Below are 19,052 nucleotides of genomic sequence, written 5' to 3' on the forward strand. Positions count from 1 at the left end.
GATGGTGGTGGTGGTGGTAGTGATGATGGTGAAGATGATGGCAGTGGTGGTGGTGATGATAATAGTGGAGGTGATGTCTCAAGGGAGATTTTATGAGACTCCTATAGGGTAGAACCCACTCTGAGAGAACTGACCTCAATTAAGCTTGATTCCAGTAAAAGCCAAGGCTAGACACCTAAGCTTCAGAGGGACAGAGAAGCTACTCTAAGTAAGAGAGGACAGGGAGTTGATTTTCCTGGGTGAGGATGGAGATTCTAGTGGGAAGAGGGTCAGAAACGAGGCCTCAAAAGACAAAGAACTTTGGGAAAAAAGAAAAATTATTCAGTGGGGAATTACTTTTTCATCTTTGGAATGTGCGACGTTAACCCCTTTCATGGTCTCTTTACATTATCTTCTGTAAAGTCTGTGCTTCTCACTAATGGCTTTGGAAAAGTGTACCTTTTTGGTTATCTTCAAGAGGGATTGAGTTCTGTATTGAGTGTGGCATGTGATTAAAAACAGACTGACCCTATGCATGCAGGATGCAGAAAAAAAGGCGCAGCTGACACCCAGGATGTATTATTATTACTGTGACACAGTGAATCTAAAAGAGGGATCAGTGGATGAGGGACAGGAGATGCAACTAAGAGCTAAGAGTGTGGTTCGTGAGACAGTGAAAGAGCTGAGTGACTCAACCCTAAAGGGAATTGTATCAGGGAGAAGAAAGATGATTTAAACTTCCAAGAAAGGCAGAGGATTACAGACAAGTTAAGCCAGTGTTGAGGGTCTTGAGCGAAACAGCAGCAGACAGTACACTGCCGTGGTGGAGGTCGGTGTTTGTGCCTGAGAACCTTGCTCTTCAGTCAGGAGTGTATGACCTTGGACTTGGGTTAGGATTTGGACTTGAGTTAGGTGTTGGGTTAGTGTGCAGTTTGCACTTCTTTTGTGTGTGTGAGTGATGGTCTGGGAGAGAGACCAAATTTCTTAGGCTCTAGCGGCAGGAATATTCCTTGTGCTCTAATGACATAAGGTAACTTGATTCTCGTGTCTGAAGTATCAGTTAGAGAAAAATAGATTAGGAAAGAGTTCAGAGGTAGCAAACACAGGCAAGGCTTGTTCAGTCAAGCTTGCATTTCAGTACAAAAAGGATTTATTTGAATGCCTACTGTGTGCTTAGCACTATACCTTGGTCTCCAAATTAGAAACACAAGACTGCTTTCATCTCATTAGCAAACACGTTATAAGTGCCTTTTGTATGTTTGGTTCTACATGCTGAAAATTGTCCCAGATGCCTGGAATGTGACTTTTCTTCTTTCCTTTACCTCCTTGCAACTGCCTTCAATATGAAAGCCTATTTATAATTCATTCAACATTAATTTTACTGAAAAAGCATTTGGTTTAGCCAAAACAAACATCAAACTCCATATACTTTTTTCAGTCTCAGAGTGGAAAATCAAAACTGACCTTGTGTCATGATTTACTGTATCTCCTCATCCCAGCCCCACAGGCCCATAAAGAAGAGAATCTGGTGACTGTTTTTTCTCAACAATACCATGACTTCATAATCTGAACTATATCCAATAATACTGATAGGACGGTTTTAAATTATATTGCCTTTAATTTTGTTTTATCAAGGAGGCTATGAAGTCCCTGCTAGTATCTTTCCACTTTGGGAAGTGAAGCCTGTGTTCTTTGTAATAGGCTCTCAATTGTTGCTAGTGCCACGGATGCAATTTTCACCTTTTAAGCTCATTTAAATATCAACACTTCTCTGCCTGCCTCTTGCTGAACAGAGTATTTTTGCACTTTTCAAGAGTTAAATTGAGGGATGCAGTGGCTCACACCTGTAATCCCAGCACTTCGGGAGGCCAAGGTGGGTGAATTACTTGAGCCCAGGAGTTCAAGATCAGCCTGGCCAACACGGCGAAACCAGTCTCTACTAAAATATATATGTATGCAAAAATTAGCCAAGCACGGTGGTGCATGCCTATGGTCCTGGCTGCTTGGGAGGCTGAGGCCGGAGGGTCAGTTGAGCCCAGGAGGCAGAGGCTGCAGTGAGCCGGGATCACACCTCCGCACTCCAGCCTGGGTAACAGAGCTAGACCCTGTCTCAAAACAAAACAATAACAACAACAACAACAAACTTAAAAAAGTAGTTAAAGTGAGGACTAAAATTTCAGATGCTTTTAGTGCTGCACAGTCACCTATGAACAGGGCCTCTTTTAGATTAACGTTGTATCCGCATGTATTAATGTGCTGTATTAGGCAAGCCCACTTAAATCTCTTTTGTCCCCCAGCTGGTATTTTCTGCCTCCACTGATACAAAATGGCTGTCCCAGGACAGGGACACGCTCAAAGCTCAGCTTCTCACAGGGACCTTTGCCTCTCTCAGGGGAGCTTGGAGAATGGGGGAATTGGCCCTCATGGGACAGAATGGAAAAAGGGTCTGTCTTGTGCTGAAAACAGACACTTATATGACTCTATGGGGAATGGGTGCTGTACAATATGCCTGACTCTTGGATTGATTTTTCTAGAACCAAGGAGTAGAGGCGGGGCACCAACCCTCTTCCAGCTGGGGCTCCAAATTCCTGTCTGTAGGATGGCCTCTGCCCGAGGCCAGAAAGAAGGAGCACCGTGAGGTTCAGGACCATCTTCTGCACACCGGCTACCAAGACCAGGAGGCTATTCTATGTTCTGTCTGTCCTCACTGTTTAACCAGAAAGGGCGTGCCCAAGCCTACAGCAGGGGCTGACGGCACCTACAGGTTAGAAAGAGATGGGGTCCATGAGGGTCCTATGTCCAGGGACTGAAAACAATCCCATGGCCCCAGAGACAAAATTACAGCTCAAGTCACCATGTTCACAACTCTAACGTCAACACAAGGCTCCCTCAATCGCCTGGCTGTAAAATAGTTGGATAGTTGTGGTTGGAGATTCAGTGGCCAAGCATGAGTCCCAGGTTAGGTGATCAACCATCCCAGTTTGCCTGGACAGAGAAATTTCCCTGGAAACTTTGGGTTTTAAAGCCAGGAAAGTCCCAGGTAAGCAAGGCTGAACTGATCACCCTGGCAGGGAACGGATTCATTCAATTCTGGATAATTGAATAAAGTCCACATCCTCACCAGGAACATTCTACTGGATGATAATTAGGTCCTTCTAGTTTTGCCTGTTTCTCTTCCGGGACCTGGGTCCATGGGATCACTACCTTATCAACTCTCCCCATACCCAGACCCTGGCTCTCATCCCTACATTGTCCTCTACCCCTTCCTCCACAGGCAGGCCAGAAAGGAGACCCAGGCAGGACAGCCCACGTCTTCGGCTGCACTGGTGAGGGCATCATGCCTGCTCCACACCACATTTTTATTCAAAGTATTGTATTTGCAAACAAAAATGAAGTCCCACAAATGCGGGACTCCACCTGACTCTCAAAAAGAAAATAAATCACAAGTGTATTTTAAACGTTACATTTAAGATTAGCAAACTGCAATCAAATGACTGATACTTTATCCAGAAAGCAACAGACATTCTTTTCTCGGTTGTGCTTCTTTGTTAAAGCATCTTGCCTCCCAGAGGTATAATGCGATCCCCAGGAGCAAACACTGAAGTGCACTAGAGTAATACCTTTCAAGCGCGGTGGGTGTGGTTCCAGCTGGATTCTAATTATGGCAGAAAAACAGCAACTATGACCATCAAACCAATCAAAATGATGTGAAACGCAATTTCTTTTTTTTTTTTTTTTTCTGAGATGGAGTCTCGCTCTGTCCCCCAAGCTGGAGTGCAGTGTGGCGCGATCTCGGCTCACTGCAAGCTCTGCCTCCGGGGTTCACGCCATTCTCCTGCCTCAGCCTCCCGAGTAGCTGGGACTACAGGCGCCCGCCACCGCGCCCGGCTAATTTTTTCCACTTTTAGTAGAGACGGGGTTTCACCGTGGTCTCGATCTCCTGACCTTGTGATCCGCCCGCCTCGGCCTTCCAAAGAGCTGGGATTACAGGCGTGAGCCACCGCGCCCGGCCCGAAACGCAATTTCTTAATTTCAGTCTCAAACTGTACCTGAGCCAATGGATGTGAAAGTCTGATGTCCGTGTGGATTCAGATCCTGATTCCCTCAGGCATGGTACTTAGCATTCTAAGCCTCAGTTTCCTCATCTGTAAAATGACATTCCTATCTCACACAGGCAGTTAGCCGAGGCCTGATGTGCAGAAAGTGCTCAGCTGCTGTGACTCTTCACCCCTCCTGTGAGATGCCTTCTTTAACCCCACAGATGTGTATCATATGATGGCCAAGGCAGTTTCATGAATCATGGCATCTCAAGGGAACTGGAGCAGATGAGGAGGAGATGGAGGTCCCAGGAGGGGCTGTGATCTGCTTGGGGTCCCACAGTGGGAAACAGGAATAATCTCTCCAGACTCCCTATCCAGTGCTCTTTCCACTACACCTGGCTGTCAGTCTCCCATAGGACAAGAAAAAACAGTCAAAAAGGAAATTGAAGGGATGTTTGTTTTTATCCCTGTTCTTTCCTTGGTTCTATCTGTTCTGTTCTGGGTATTTTGTTTGTTTGTTTTTATTTGTGTACTTTTTTTTTTAATGAAGCTTCCATCATGTAGGAGTAAGGTGCAGAAATCTGAGTCGGTGGCTGCCCTAGTATAAGACCATAACCTTCATTTTGGTGGGCAACAACATAATTTCTGCTCTGAGTCCCATTTTCTTGCAGTGGAAGCTTAATCTCAGAGTATCAAAATCATTGCATCTGAGCGTGGGCCTGCCCACGTCACGGGAGGAGGAGAAGGATGAGTAGATGATGTTTCATGGAGAGGACCTGCCAGTATCCCCCATCCCTGGCCTTCATCTTTCTCATCTGCCCTTAACCACAGAACCCTGGGAGGAGGCTCCCTCGGTGGCTCCTGTGCTCTCGCAGGCCCTGTGAACGTATATGCTTCCTGGTGGGAAGAGCAAGGGAGCCTCTGGTGGAAAGCAGCCCAAGGGTCCAAAACCACACAGCCTTGCATTAGGGCCCCCAGGGAGGGGGAAGACCAAGGTCGTGCTTTTGAACCTGGATGCCAGAAGAGAACAGCTGTGGGGAAAAGCACGTCTGGAACCAAGAAAAACATGTTTACCAGGGGCCATTCCTCACACCAGCTGCAGGGAGGGTCAGGAAAGCCACAGGCTGCACTGCAGTTGCGACCTTGCATGTGGACGCAAGGCTCAGAAGGTTCCTCAAAGTCCCTAACATGTTCCCAGAGTCAGGCTGAGTCCATTCAAACATCCACCCGCCCTGGCCACACTCACTACACCTGACTTCCCTGTCTCATGAGTTAGAGAAATAGTACAGATTCTGGGTGATGCTGGGCAGGTGGGAGGGAATGGGATAGGAAGGGGAGAGAGAGGGAGCAAGAGTGAAGGCTGTTTGGGTTTTTGTCTATAACATATGTATATACACTCACCAAGTCCATTATTTAAAACCTCTTTCATGGTTTCAATTTCCTGTGGACCACTTTTCATGTCCATTTTAAGTTCCTTGAAGGCGAGGAGATACATGTGTATCTGCCAGCTTCACTGTGCCTTATCTCTTAGGCAATCAATAAATATTAGTAAATAAATCAAAGGATGCCTGATACTCTAAAAATGTCTTATTATTTTTAGGTGATTTGAGCAAAGCACACGCACTGTGTTTGCATCTGGGAACCACATTTTTAATTTAAAAAAGTTATTTGTAGGCCGGACACAGTGGCTTACGCCTGTGATTCCAGCACTTTGGGAAGCCGAGGTGGGCGGATCTCTTCAAGCCAGCGGTTCGAGACCAGCCTGGCCAACATGGCAAAACCCTGTCTCTACTAAAAATACGAGAATTCGCCAGGCGTGGTGGTGCATCTCTGTAATCCCAGCTACTGGGGAGGCTGAGGCATGAGAATCTCTTGAACTGCTCCTTTTTATTGCTGAGTGATATTCCATTCTATGAAGCTCAGTTTGCTTATCCGTTCTCCTGTTGATGAACATCTGATGTTTCCAGTTTTCCTCTTGGTGATTCTTCTTGTAAACATAATTTTCATTTCTCTTGGGAAAAACCCCAGGAGTGGTACTGCTGAGGGGGTAGGTGTTTGTATAGCTTTATAAGAAGTTACCACATCCTTACTAATATTTAAGTTAAAAGTGTAGAGGTATCTCATTGTGGTTTTAATTTTTATCTCCCTGATGAGTAATGATAAGTATCTCTTCATATCCCTAATGGCTATTTGAGTATCTTTTTTGTGAACCGTCTATGCAAACTGTTTCATTCATTTCTGATTGATTGTTTATCTTTTTACTATTTAGTTAAGAGAGTTCTTTATAAACCCGGGATTTCAATCCTTTTTCAGATGTTTTGTAAATATTTTCTCCTCTTCTATGGCTTGCCTATTTATTTTCTTAATGGTATCGCTTATCAGCAGAAGCTTTTAATTTTGACAGGGACAAATTTTTTCATTTTCTGTTGTTTATTGCTTTCTGTGGCCTGTTTGTCTATCAAACATTTGCCTATCTCCAGGTTATGAAGATATTCTCCTATATTTTCTCTAAAAGTTTTATGATTTTTATATTTAACTCTGCAATAATTTAGAATTAATTTTTGTATATGATGTGAGAAATAAGTTAAAGTTTTCTTTGTTCGTGTGTTTCCATCTGAACATCCAGTTAGTACAGCACCATTTCTTGAAAAGACTTTTCTTCCTCCATAGATTGCTTTGGTACCTTTGGCAAACAAATGACCATGTAATCATGGGCCTGTTTCCAGCTCTCTTGTTAGATCCACTGATCTATGTGTCAATCCCCATGCCAGTAACATACTGTCTTGATTATAAAACCAACAATGTTGGTATTATAATGTTTTAAACTCATGTAGTTTGAGCACTCCAGATTTATTTTCCTATTTCAAGATTGTTATAGATACACTAGATTCTTTGCATGTCTATATAAATTTTAGAATCAGTTTGTAAATTTCTACAACAGATGTCTGCTAGCATTATTACTGGGATTGCAATAACTCTACAGATCAATTTGCGGAGAATTGACACCTCAACAACACTGAGTCTTCCAATCTGCAAACATGATACTCTGTGTGTGTGTGTGTGTGTGTGTGTGTGTGTCTTCTTTAATTTCTTTCAATAATGGTTTAGTTTTCAACATAGAGATCTTGTCCATCTTTTGTTGTTTATTCATGAGTATTTTATGTTTTTTGAAGATACTGTAAATAAAATTGTTTTTCTAATTTCATTTCTCAAATTCTTGCTGCTGATATAGAAAAGTATAATTGATATTTTAATATTAACCTTGTATCCTGTGACTTTGTTCAATAGATGTATTAGTTCTAATACTTGTTTCTTGCATTTCTTAAGATTTTCCACATAAACAATCACATCATGTGAAGAGTGAGTTGTAATTCTTCTTTTTAAAATCGTTACGCCTTTACTTTTTTTTTTCACTTACACTATTGCAATAGTTAAGACTACCTAAAATAAGTTGGTAAGTGTTCTTGCCTCCTCTGTTTTCTTTTTGAAAGAGTTTGTGAAATAATGATACTATTATATTTCTTCCTTAAATGTTTTATAGGACTAATGAGATAACCTTGACCAAACTTTTCTTTGTGGAAGATTTTAAAAAATAATACATTTTGGTTGGACACAGTGGTGCATGCCTGTAATCCCAGCACTTTGGGAGGCTGAGGTGGGCAGATCTCTTGAGCTCAGGAATTCGAGATCAGCCTGGCACAACATGATAAAACCCTGTCTCTACAAAAAATACAAAACTTAGCCAGGCATGGTGGCTTGCACCTCTCACCTACTTGGGAGGCTGAGGTGGGAGAATCACTTGAGCCTGGGAGGTCGAGGCTGCAGTGACTGGAACAACACCTTAGCACTTACGCCTGGGTGACAGATCAAGACCCTGTCTCAAAAAATAAATTAATTAATTTAATTAAATTCAATAGCCTCTCATACATGAGTTATGGTACATTGTGTTTTTCAAGGAATTTGTCTATTTCATCTAAGTTGTCTATTTTGTTAGCATAATGTTTTTATGCTTTTTAAAAATGCTTGTAGCATTTTCAGTGATAACTCCTCTTTCATTCTGATATTGATTATTTGTATTCTCTCTCTTTTTCTTAATTAGTCTACTTAGAGTTGATCTTTTCAGAGAGCAGACTTCTGGCTTTGTTAATTTTCTCTATTCTTTGTTGTTATCTCATTTATTTCTGTTATTATATATAGAATTTCTTTCCTTTCTACTTACTTTGGGTTTTCTTTCCTTTTCTTGTATTTTTCCCCTCCCTTCCATTCTCCCTCCTTTCCTCCTTTCTCCCTTCCTTCCTTTCTTACTTTTTTTCTTCTGTCTTTCTTCCCTCATTTTAGACTCTTAAGGTGGAAACTTAGGTTATGGATTTTAGAGCTTTGCTCTTTCCAATGTAAGTATGTAAAACTCTAAATTTCCTTCTAAACATTGCTTTAATTAGAGCTCATAAATTTTCATATGTAACATTTTCATTTTCATTCTGCTCAAAAGCTTTTCTAATTTTCTTTGTGATTTCTTCTTTAATTCATGGTTTGTTTGTTTTAAATAAGTGAGTTGTTTGACTGTAAACATGTGGAGTCTTCTTAGATATCTTATTGTTACTGATTTCTAACTTAATTCCATTGTGGACAGAGAAAATGCTCTGTAGGATTTCAGTTCTTTCCAACTTATCAAGACTTATTTGATGGATTAACATATGCTTTACCTTGAGAAAAGCTCCATGTGCACCTGAGAAGAAGGTATATTTTGCAATGATTGGGTGTAGTTTTCTATAAATATTAATTAAGTCAAGATGATGGTGATATTATATAGATCATTTATATCTGTACTGATTTTAGGCCTAGTTTTTCTATCAACAGTCATTGAGAGATGTTAAAATTTCCAACTATGATTGTGGGATTGTCTACTTCTTTTAATTCTGTCATTTTTGCTTCATATATTTTGAAGCTCTGTTACTAGGCCTATATACATTTATGATTATAATGTCTTCTGATGAATTAATTCTTAATTCTTATCATTATAACATATCCCACTCTATGTCTGGCAACACTCTTATTTTGAATTTAATGTCATCTGATAATAATACAGCCACTTCAACAGTCCTATATTCTTATACTCTTTTCATGGTATTTCTTTTTCTATTTATTTCTTCTTAATATATCTGTTTCTTTCTGTTTAAAATGTATCCCTTAAAGAAAGCTTTTCTATCCATTTTGACAATCTTTGTTTTTAATTGGAGTTTTTAGTCCATAAGCATTTAAAGGAATTATTGACACATTTGGATATATGTCTTTCATTTTACCGTTTGTTTTCTGAGTACATCCCCTCTAATTTCTGTTCCTTTATTCTTTTTCTGCTTTCTTTTCAACGTATTATAACATATTTTAGAATTATTTCTTAATTTACCTATTTCTAGCTATACTTATTTACCTCCTTTTTTTTTTTTTTTTTTTTTTTGAGACAAAGTATCACTCTGTCACCCGGGCTGGAATGCGAGGAGATGATCTCAGCTCGCTGCAACCTCCACCTCCTGGGTTCAAGCAATTCTCCTGTCTCAGCCTCCCAAGTAGCTGGGATTACAGATGCACGCCACCATGCCCAGCTAATTTTATGTACTTTAGTAGAGGCAGAGTTTCACCGTGTTGCCCAGGTTGGTCTCAAACTCCTGAGCTCAGGCAATCTACCCGCCTCGTCCTCCCAAAGTGCTAGGATTACAGGCATGGGCCACCGTGCCCAGCCACTTCTTTGCTTTTTAAATTGATTGTATAGAGATTATAATGCATTTCCCTTACTTTTCACAACCTATTAAAATTTGTGCCACTTGGCCGGGCATGGTGGCTCACACCTGTAATCCCAGTACTTTGGGAGGCCGAGGCGGGCAGATCACAAGGTTAGGAGATTGAGACCATCCTGGCTAACACAGTGAAACCCTGTCTCTACTAAAAAAAACCACACAAAACATTAGCCGGGTGTGGTGGCGGGCACCTGTAGTCCCAGCTACTCAGGAGGCTGAGGCAGGAGAATGGCGTGAACCTGGGAGGCGGAGCTTGCAGTGAGCTGAGATGGCACCACTGCACTTCAGCCTGGGTGACAGAGTGAAACTCTGTCTCAAAAAAAAAAAAAAAAAGAAAAAGAAAAGAAAGATTGTGCCACTTATGTAATGTAGAAACCTTGCAGTTACATAAAACCACCCATCCCTAATCACTCTTTATACTGTAATTTTCATAGGCATCACACCTAAGTGACAAACCCCATAAGACACAAATTTTGCTTTAAACAATCATACGTATTTTCAATAAATTAAGAGAAAAAGCGCCAGTCTTTTCTATTTGTCTAGAAATTCACTATCTCCAACAGTATCATTTCCCTTCAGGAAATGCTAAAGGAATTTCCTTTAGTATTTCTTATAATACAGGTCTACTGGTGATGAATTCTCTTAGCCTTCTGAAATGCCTTTATTTTGCCTTCATTCTTGAAGGATAATTTTGCTATATGTAGAATTCTGGGTTGACATTTCCTTTTTGGCACATTAAAGATGTTGTTTCACTATCTTTTGGCCTCCATTGTTTATCAGAAATCAGCAAATATTGCTTCTTTGTTCCATGTGATGCGCCATTTTCATTTAGTTGATTTCCATCTTTTTTCCCTTATTTATGAATTCAGCAGTATAACTATGATGTCTCCAGGTATTACTCTGGTTGGAGTATGATGAGCTTCTTAAATCAAAAATTTTATGCCTTTCATCACATTTGGGAATTTATTTCTGCTCCATTTACTCTCTTCCTTCCTAGAAGTAAGAGTACGAATTACTAGAATAACTAGAACTCCAATTACTCCTATGTTAGACATTTTAATATTTTTGAACCAGTCCTTGAAACTGTTCAATTTTTTCTCTGCCATTTTTCTCTCTTTTCTTTAGATTCGATCATTTTCATTTGACCCCTTTTCAAGTTCATGGATTCTTCCCTATGTTGTCTGTATTCTGCTAGAGGATGAATTTTTATTTCAGATATTTTACATTTTAGTCTAGAATTTTTATTTGGTTGCTTTTTATAACTTGTATTTTTCTGACGAAATTTTACAACTTTTTATTCATTAGGAGTATCTTTTCTTTTACATGACTGAACGTAGTTAAAATCCTTACCTGCTAATTCTAACATCTGGGTCATCTGCCATTCTCTTTTTGTAAGTGTTGACTCTCCTCCAGAATCTACCTGCTTTATTTGACTCCAAATAGTTGTACTATGTGCAAGTGTGTGTGTGTGTGTGTGTGTGTGTGTTTTCAAACTCTTAAATGTCTCAGCAAAGGGTGGCTAATCTGATGGTGAGATCCTGAAAAAGAGAGAACAAATACTTTCATCCTGCTTTATTTAACCCATGAAGGTGCAGGAAGAGGTTGACTTCATTCTCTGTAGAGGGCCTAGCTGGCTCTGTGGCACAATGGACACAATGCATTGTCTATAGGAGGCCTTGTGTACATACACATGTGCACTCACACATGGGGCAGAGCCCATAATCTTTGCTGACAACAGCATGCAGTGTATAAATCTCTGTAGCTCAGACCCAGAACCTGAAAAATTTAGACCTAACATCATTTTGACCCAGTGAGAATGTTAGCTGGAAATTAGTTTATAGCCCAGGAGCTATTTTTTAAAGATCTGTAGCCTTACTAGCCATGACAGTAATGATGATGAAAATGACATCATCATCACCAATAGCTGCTGCCATCTATTGATCCCATAACATGTGATCATATGTTATCTCTGTCCTCACAACAATCCATTTCACAGATGAAGAAACAGACTCAGTGAGCATGTGATCACTTCTCACAACTAATGGAGCCAGGATTCTGTCCTTACGGCTCCAGAGACTTCTTTTTTTTCCCCACTGTACCACAACACTCACCAGGATTGGAGTGCCACCTATGACCTCATTGCATAATGGATGGCTTGTCCTCAAATGGGCCCAGGTATATGTACATGCATACTTATGTCTATAGGGGAGAGGGGAAATTGATCCACTTTCCTCCACTCTAACTCCAGATCTCAGCTGCCAAGTGGAAACTCCATTCTCACACCACAGCTACAGCACGGGGGGAAAGCGAAGGAAATAACTGAAGAGTAAGGAATTGGGCGAGGCTTTGAGGTCTGGATGTGACAGGTAGTTTGCGCGTAGTTGGAATGCAGTAACATTGGTCCACAAGGTTTGTCAGAAACTCTGATTATTTTGGAAGGTACCAAGGTTTTGTCCTCTTCAGATATCATGAAAACAGGAAATTCTGTAAACATGGCCACTGAAGGGCTAGCTCATTTCTTGGAAAAGGAGTTTCTGGAGAGTTCTCAGAGCATATAAATAGCAGGGCCATAAAGACAAAGGTAACCATTCAAGGAATGGAGAAGTGTATTCTCAAAAATTACACGCCAAGCCAGAGCTGTGGTTCAGAAAGGGGGTTTTATGTTGTTTCTGTTGTTGTTTCGGTTTTGGCCTCAGAAAGGATGCGCGGCCCTGGTGTAAACAACCTCTCAGCACTGGGAAGGGTGTGCCTACAAGGCTGGTGTAGACATCCAGAGCCTAGCCTAGATAGGAAGGCCCAGAGACCCACAGAGAGGCCTGCTTTGACAGAGAAGCATTTCTTTCTAGAAGAGGGCACCTGGGAGATATTTCCAGAGAGCTTGTTGTGACTTGTCATGGAGCTCTTTCCCCGTGTTTTCTGCAGCTGGAGGTACCATGCACCTTTGAGCAACCAAGGACTCAAGACTTGAGATAGACACTAATCGCAGCTGGACACTCTCAATGCTGAGGATGTAGATGCGCAAACCAATGGAGGGAGGCCTAGTACTACCAGGAGCCATTGAAGAGGAAATCTTCAGATCCTACCAGGCCCATAGCTGTTGCCTTTGTGGGCTCCTGGGTTAATTTCCACGTATCAGTGGCCCACCCTATGACATCCTCACTGCATGCCATACTCCCAGCGATGTTCCGTGGACAGCCATTATTTCCAGTAATTGCTAAGGGGAGCCAGTCTCCAAAGAGTAATGAATCAGAGGTGTTCCTTGGAATGTCTTACACTAGGACTTCGCTGATCCCACAAGCTCCTTTCCGGATGAGCTGACCCTAATCTCTGGGAAGCTGGATCTGGAGGAACAATGGGATGGGATTTGTAGTGACCCTTCCCGCCCTTCTTGAGCAGCTTGTGAACCAGAAGATGTGCCTGGAGAGAAAGCCTCATTTGGGGAAGTGCAGTAGTCGAAGTTCTTTATTTTGAAAATGAAGAACAACCCTCCTCATAATCCTGTCTCCCTTTCCCCCTTTCCAACTAGAATATCAATTCCCCTGAACATGAGTCAGTCACATTTCAAGGAAAACTGGCTGATGATGAAGAAATCACTAGAGGGCAAACTTCGTCCTTCCAGCTGTGGGTCTCTGAACTATAGAGCCAGCACATCCCCCAGTGTAGGGACTGGGCCTTCCTCGCCCATTGAATGCTTTCTATACATGAAGACTTGGAGCTCTTTACAGATGACAGTAGCCAGTGAGGAAGATAAAAGAAGAGGAAAGACCCAAAATGCGGGTTTGCCACTCTTTGTTGCCAGCACCATGAGGATAGTCACTCTGCCTTCTTTCCACCACCTCCAACTTCACACACACACCCAAACTCTGGTCCCACAGAGCCCGTTTGGTAACTGCCTGACCGCCCACCTTGAAACCAGATGGTCATGAACCTGTCACCAAGTCATCTGAAGATCTTCCACTGCAACCTGTGTGACATCTGCCATAGGGACCATGGGACATGATTGAAGACCCACTCCAATGTAGTTGATAAAGGGGTGGGTCTGCACTGAAGTTAGGTGCACCAGGGCCTGGGCCAAGGGTGGGCTGGGTCCGTCATGTGTGTAGTGGTCTTCTTCAGAGTAGCAGCTGATTCAGAAGGATTCCAGAGAACTGCACAGACTAGGTCTAGTCAGGTATCTTGGACATTTTCTATTTCTAGATTACAGAATATAGCATATGCTGATTTTAATATAACTGCATATGTGACTTTTTCAATGAGAAAAATTTTAAGTGATGTTATAAACAATTTTTGACATATAGAGAGAATAGTCAAGTATCTGTTTAACTAGCAACATAGTTACTCATGCATATTTAAAATACTACATAAGTATGGCCTGGTACAGTGACTCATGCCTGTAATCCTAGCACTTTGGGAGGCCGAGCTCAGTTTGAGACCACTTTGGACAACATGGCGAAACCCTGACTCTACTAAAATACAAAAATGTAGCCAGGTGTGGTGGTGGGTGCCTGTAGTCCAATCTACTTGGGAAGTTGAGGTGCAAGAATTGCCTGAACCTGAGAGGCAGAGGTTGCAGTGACCTGAGATTGTGTCACTGCACTCCAGCCTGGGTGACAGAACAAGACTATGTCTCAAAAAATGAAATATAAAATAAAATAAAATAAAATAAAATAGGCCCTGTGCCACGGTTCACGCCTGTAATTCCAGCACTTTGGGCAGCTGAGGTGGGCAGACCACCTGAGGTCAGGAGTTCAAGACCAGCTTGACCGACATGGTGAAACCCCATCTATACTAAATACAAAAAATTAGCCAGGTGTGGTGATGCATGCCTGTAGTCCCAGCTACTTGGGAGGCTGAGGCAGGAGAATGGCTTGAACCTGGGAGGCAGAGGTTGCAGTGAGCTGAGGTTGTGCTACTGCACTCCAGCCTGGGTGACAGAGCAAAACTTCATCTCAGACAATAAAATAAAATAAAATAAAATAAAATAAAATAAAATAAAATAAAGTAAAATAAACTAAAACTACCTGAGTTTGGAAACGTTGCTTTTTCCCACATTACTCACCTCCTTTACAGCACCAGCGTCTTTGTTGACACAAGATTTCTTTTTAATTATGTCAGAGTTTGTTGATGAATACGTCACCTTTGCTTCAGTTAAATCAAGTAGGATGCAGTGACTCCAAGTCTGAGGGGTACTTCCCAGGAAGAGCAACCCCCCACAGCCATTTGCAGAGCATCCGAGTAAGTTTTACCTTCATCCCTTAGATGTGAATTTGTTATCCTCACTGTGACAATCCCTTATCACATGACTTTTAGAAGGATTCTCAAAAAGCTAGACTCTCACATTCAACCTTGCAATTGCCTGGCTGGGTGTTACGTTTCTTTGCCTCCTATTAGAGACCCTGTCAGCATCCAAAACTAGCACTGTTTGAGGACGTTGGAGTCAATGGTTGTTTCCCAGATAGAACTTTGTGTGTCCAAATAAATGGTTCAAAACCATCAAGCGAATAAATACTCTGGAATAAGAGAAGCCTCGTGAGGATTTGACTCTAAACTGGCTTCCTCTGTTCTGCAGTAAGAGGTTAGGAATAAAACCAAACGTTGCCTGAGGTTCAGATATACTCAAAAGCAATGAGGTGTGGCTCAGGTGTGCACTGGCAAGGTCACTATGAAGTTCAGCCAGAACCTTTGCAAGCCTGGGCTTGAGAAGACAGACGTCTTAGATCCAGAAGGGCCAGTGGAGCTGGGCTGGCCTGCTGCCACTCACAGGCGGAGACTCTGCCAGCAGAAGGGACACTGCTGTCAGAGCTGGGGAGCCGCGGACCACATGGCTGAGGCCCAACCCCAGGTCTCCTGACTCAAAACCTCTTCCCAGGGCTTGTCCTCCTCCCTAAATATATGTGCCCCAAATTGTCACCAGATCTCAGGAAAGCACTGGCTTTGTCTGGGATAAACACCAACTCCACAGCACACCCAGTCATTACCAGATTGGCAGTTGTTGTCTAGGTCTTGTGGCTTCTTGGGGTTTTCTCGGGTGTCTCTCTCCCAAATCTTTCCCCTTTCCTTTGATTATATTCACATAAACATTGAGTTTTATAGCCCTCAAGCTCTCTTAAGCATAACACACTTTGTCCCTCTCTGTTTCCCTATGCAGTTGCCCCTCCCTCTGCTGTCAGAGGCCCATCCAGCTGCTCCAGCCCTATAGCTCCAGTGTCTCCTCCTCTCTCTTTCCCCTACTCTTTTTCTGGAAAGATCTATCTGAGGGTCCTGAAGGAGGAGACTCGAGGTTGTTCTCTTGGACAAAGAGGTCTGGGTGGATGACATCATTCACTTTACGTCTTAGAAAAATAACCTTGTGGCTCTTGGCTCTCTTGCGCTCTCATTTTGGTTGCCTAAGGGCTCTAGGCAGAAGGCCAGGGAGCCCAGCCCCAGCCTAGAGACTTGCAGGGCTCAGAGAGCTGCAGTGTTGGGGCGTCCGCTGTGCCTGCCGTCCCCCCTTGCCACGGACTCTACCTGCAGAACTTCACAGCTGAGAGGCTGGCCCCGAGCTTCCCCTTCATGCCTCCCAAAGCTTACGATTGCTTAATTATACACTGCTGCATACCAATTTCCATTTTCTCTCCTAGTGTGTTTTGACTGATAACTTTGACTTACCCTCCTGATGCCAGAAACTGTGTTAGCTACTGCTCTGGCAGCAGGAAAAGGCCGGTTCCAGGGAAGGTTGAATGCTTATTGTTCTGGATTATTTTGAGGGAAAAAAAAAAAAAGAGGTACCTTGAAGAAAGATGAAGACAAAATATGGAAGGGTGCTGAATTTGCAAAAAGCCTAAGGGGAAAAAACTCAATTGTCCCTCAGGAGTGGAATGAGTCAACAAATCATGGCATGTTCACACAATGGAATACTACCTACCAATAAACAGGAATGAACTGCAGATGCACACAGAAACATGGGTGAATCCACTAGGCACCATGATGTGTAGAAGAAAGCAGACTCGGCCAGGCGCGGTGGCTCATGCCTGAAATCTCCATGCTGGGAGGCCAAGGTGGGTGGATCACTTGAGGTCAGGAGTTCAACACTAGCCTGGCCAAGATGATGAAACTCCGTCTCTACTAAAAATACAAAAATCAGTTGGGTGTGGTGGCGCACGCCTGTAATCCCAGCTGCTCGGGAGGCTGAGGCAGAAAATTGCTTGAACCCAGGAGGTGGAGGTTGCAGTGAGCCAAGATCACACCGCTGCACTCCACCCTGGGTGACAGAGTGAGAATCTGTCTCAAAAAAAAAAAAAAAAAAAAAGGAGGCTCAAAAGAAGACATACTACATGGTTCCATTTATATGAAGTTTTAGAACAGGCAGAAATAATCCATGTGGATAGGGGTCAGAGCAGTCGTTATTGAAGAGCAAGGGAGAATGTGGATTGGCTGGGGAGGGACACAGAGGCACTTCTGGGAGTAGCCTGCATCTCATGCACAGTGGTCATCACACCTATGTATGTGTTCAAAAATTCACCCAGCTCTTAATATTTATGCACTTTACTGTATGCATGTGATGTAGTTTGGATGTTGCGCCCTCCAAATCTCATTCTGCAATGTGACCCCCAACGTTGGAGGTGGGGCCTAGTGGGAAGTGTTTGGGTCATGGAGGTGGATCCCTCAGGAATGGCTTGGTGCCCTCTCTGCAGTGATGAGTGAGTCCTCACTCTATTAGTTCATGCTAGAACTGGTTGTTTAAGAGAGTGGCACTCCTCCCACCGCTCTTCTTCCTCCTCCTCTTCTCCTCTCACCTTGTGACGTGCCTACTCTCCCTTTGCCTTCTGCCTTAAGTGGAAGCTTCCTGAGGCTTTACCAGATGCAGATGCTGGTGCCATGCTTTTTGTACAGCCTGCAGAACCATCAGCCAAATATACATATTTCCTTTATAAATTGCCCATTCTCGGGTATTCCTTCGTAGCAAAACAAAACAGACTAATATGGCATGTTAGACCTCAATAAAAACCTTATAAAAATAGATAAAGTCAATGAGGTGTCAGTGGAGGAGGATCCAAGGCTCAGAAAGAGAAGGAGGTATATGAGAAGCTGAGGGAAGCAAGGGAGAGCATTTCAATAACAGGGAGACATGGTGGACCAATGTAGAGAGATTCTTGGATTGGGTAACTGAGAGATTCTGTACTGACAGAAAAACTTCAACAAGATAGCTTCAACTTGAAGAAAGAGCAAGGTTAGGGGAGATTCTGGAGGCTGATTTTCTTGTTCCTGTTGTTTAAGTCTTGGAGGTGCCTGAAGATGTCTACAACTGGAAGAAAAGAAGCCACTGGAGCGGAAGGTGGGGAGGATAAAGTTTGGAGCAAGATTCTCAAGGAAGCAACAAGATCCTAAGGCAAGTAAATCTGAGTTTAGTTGGGAAAAGGAGGATCATTAGAAGACCAGGAGGGAAAGAAAAGGTGGTAGCGAGGCGTCTAGCCACTCTGTATGGAGCGTTTCTGAGGGTGCTACCAGCACAGGGTGAGCACACTGCTCCGTGGGAGGGATATGAGACCTTGAATACAGGAGTCGCTGTTGGGAATGTGAAATTTTTTCAACAAGAGGTCAGTACTGAAAGTGATAGAGGCCCGGAACTATAACCCGCTACACAACCAGGAAATCCCATTTTGACCAGTTACTAGCCAGGTTTGGGAACCCAAGGATTAATGCAGAGAAGGTGAGCGTGTACAGGTATTCCTCCGGGTTGGGGATTAACAATGCAGATTTGACAAAAAGTTGACAATTCTTGGAAAGTAAACATGTCTCTCAGAAGGACCCGTAATGACGGAAAATGATGGCTTAATATTTGTAACATTAAAGTCCCAAGAGGAGAGGATAATGAGTGAGGAGCTGAAAAATGTTTGAAAAAATTATGATTAAAAATATTTCTGAATTTGGCAAAACGCATAGACTTGTAGATTTGAGAAGCTCAGAGAATCCCAAACAGAATAAGCTCAAAGAGATTCTCACTTAGGGACATCATAAGGAAACTACTGAAAACTAGAAACAAAGGAATTATCTTGAAAACAGCAATGAAAAATGACATTGTTTATAAAATTACAATTATTTAAAGGGTTGTAGATTTCTCATCAGAAACCATAGAGGCCAGGTCAGGCACTGTGGTGTAGGCTGTAATCCCAGCACTTTGGGAGGCCCAGGTGGGTGAATCACTTGAGGTCAGTAGTTCAAGACCAGCCTGGGCAAAACCTGGGCAAAACCCTGTCTCTAC

General features: G+C 42.7%; 1 protein-coding gene across 2 annotated transcripts in view; it reads left to right on the top strand.

Moving 5' to 3' along the window:
* The window catches only part of LOC105540031, a 293,057-nt gene that overhangs the window by 250,831 nt on the left and 23,174 nt on the right, over positions 1 to 19,052 (top strand). The window contains exons 4-5 of one of the 2 annotated variants that reach the window (XR_001006139.1): positions 3,254 to 3,347; positions 18,068 to 18,179. The exons of the other annotated variant lie outside the window; for it this stretch is intronic. The gene's annotated coding sequence lies outside the window, so the exon portion shown is untranslated. The remainder of the gene's footprint in view (positions 1 to 3,253; positions 3,348 to 18,067; positions 18,180 to 19,052) is intronic. 2 annotated transcript variants of the gene reach the window in all.

Source organism: Mandrillus leucophaeus, unplaced genomic scaffold (assembly GCF_000951045.1).
Source record: "Mandrillus leucophaeus isolate KB7577 unplaced genomic scaffold, Mleu.le_1.0 Scaffold214, whole genome shotgun sequence".
Taxonomy (NCBI): domain Eukaryota; kingdom Metazoa; phylum Chordata; class Mammalia; order Primates; family Cercopithecidae; genus Mandrillus; species Mandrillus leucophaeus.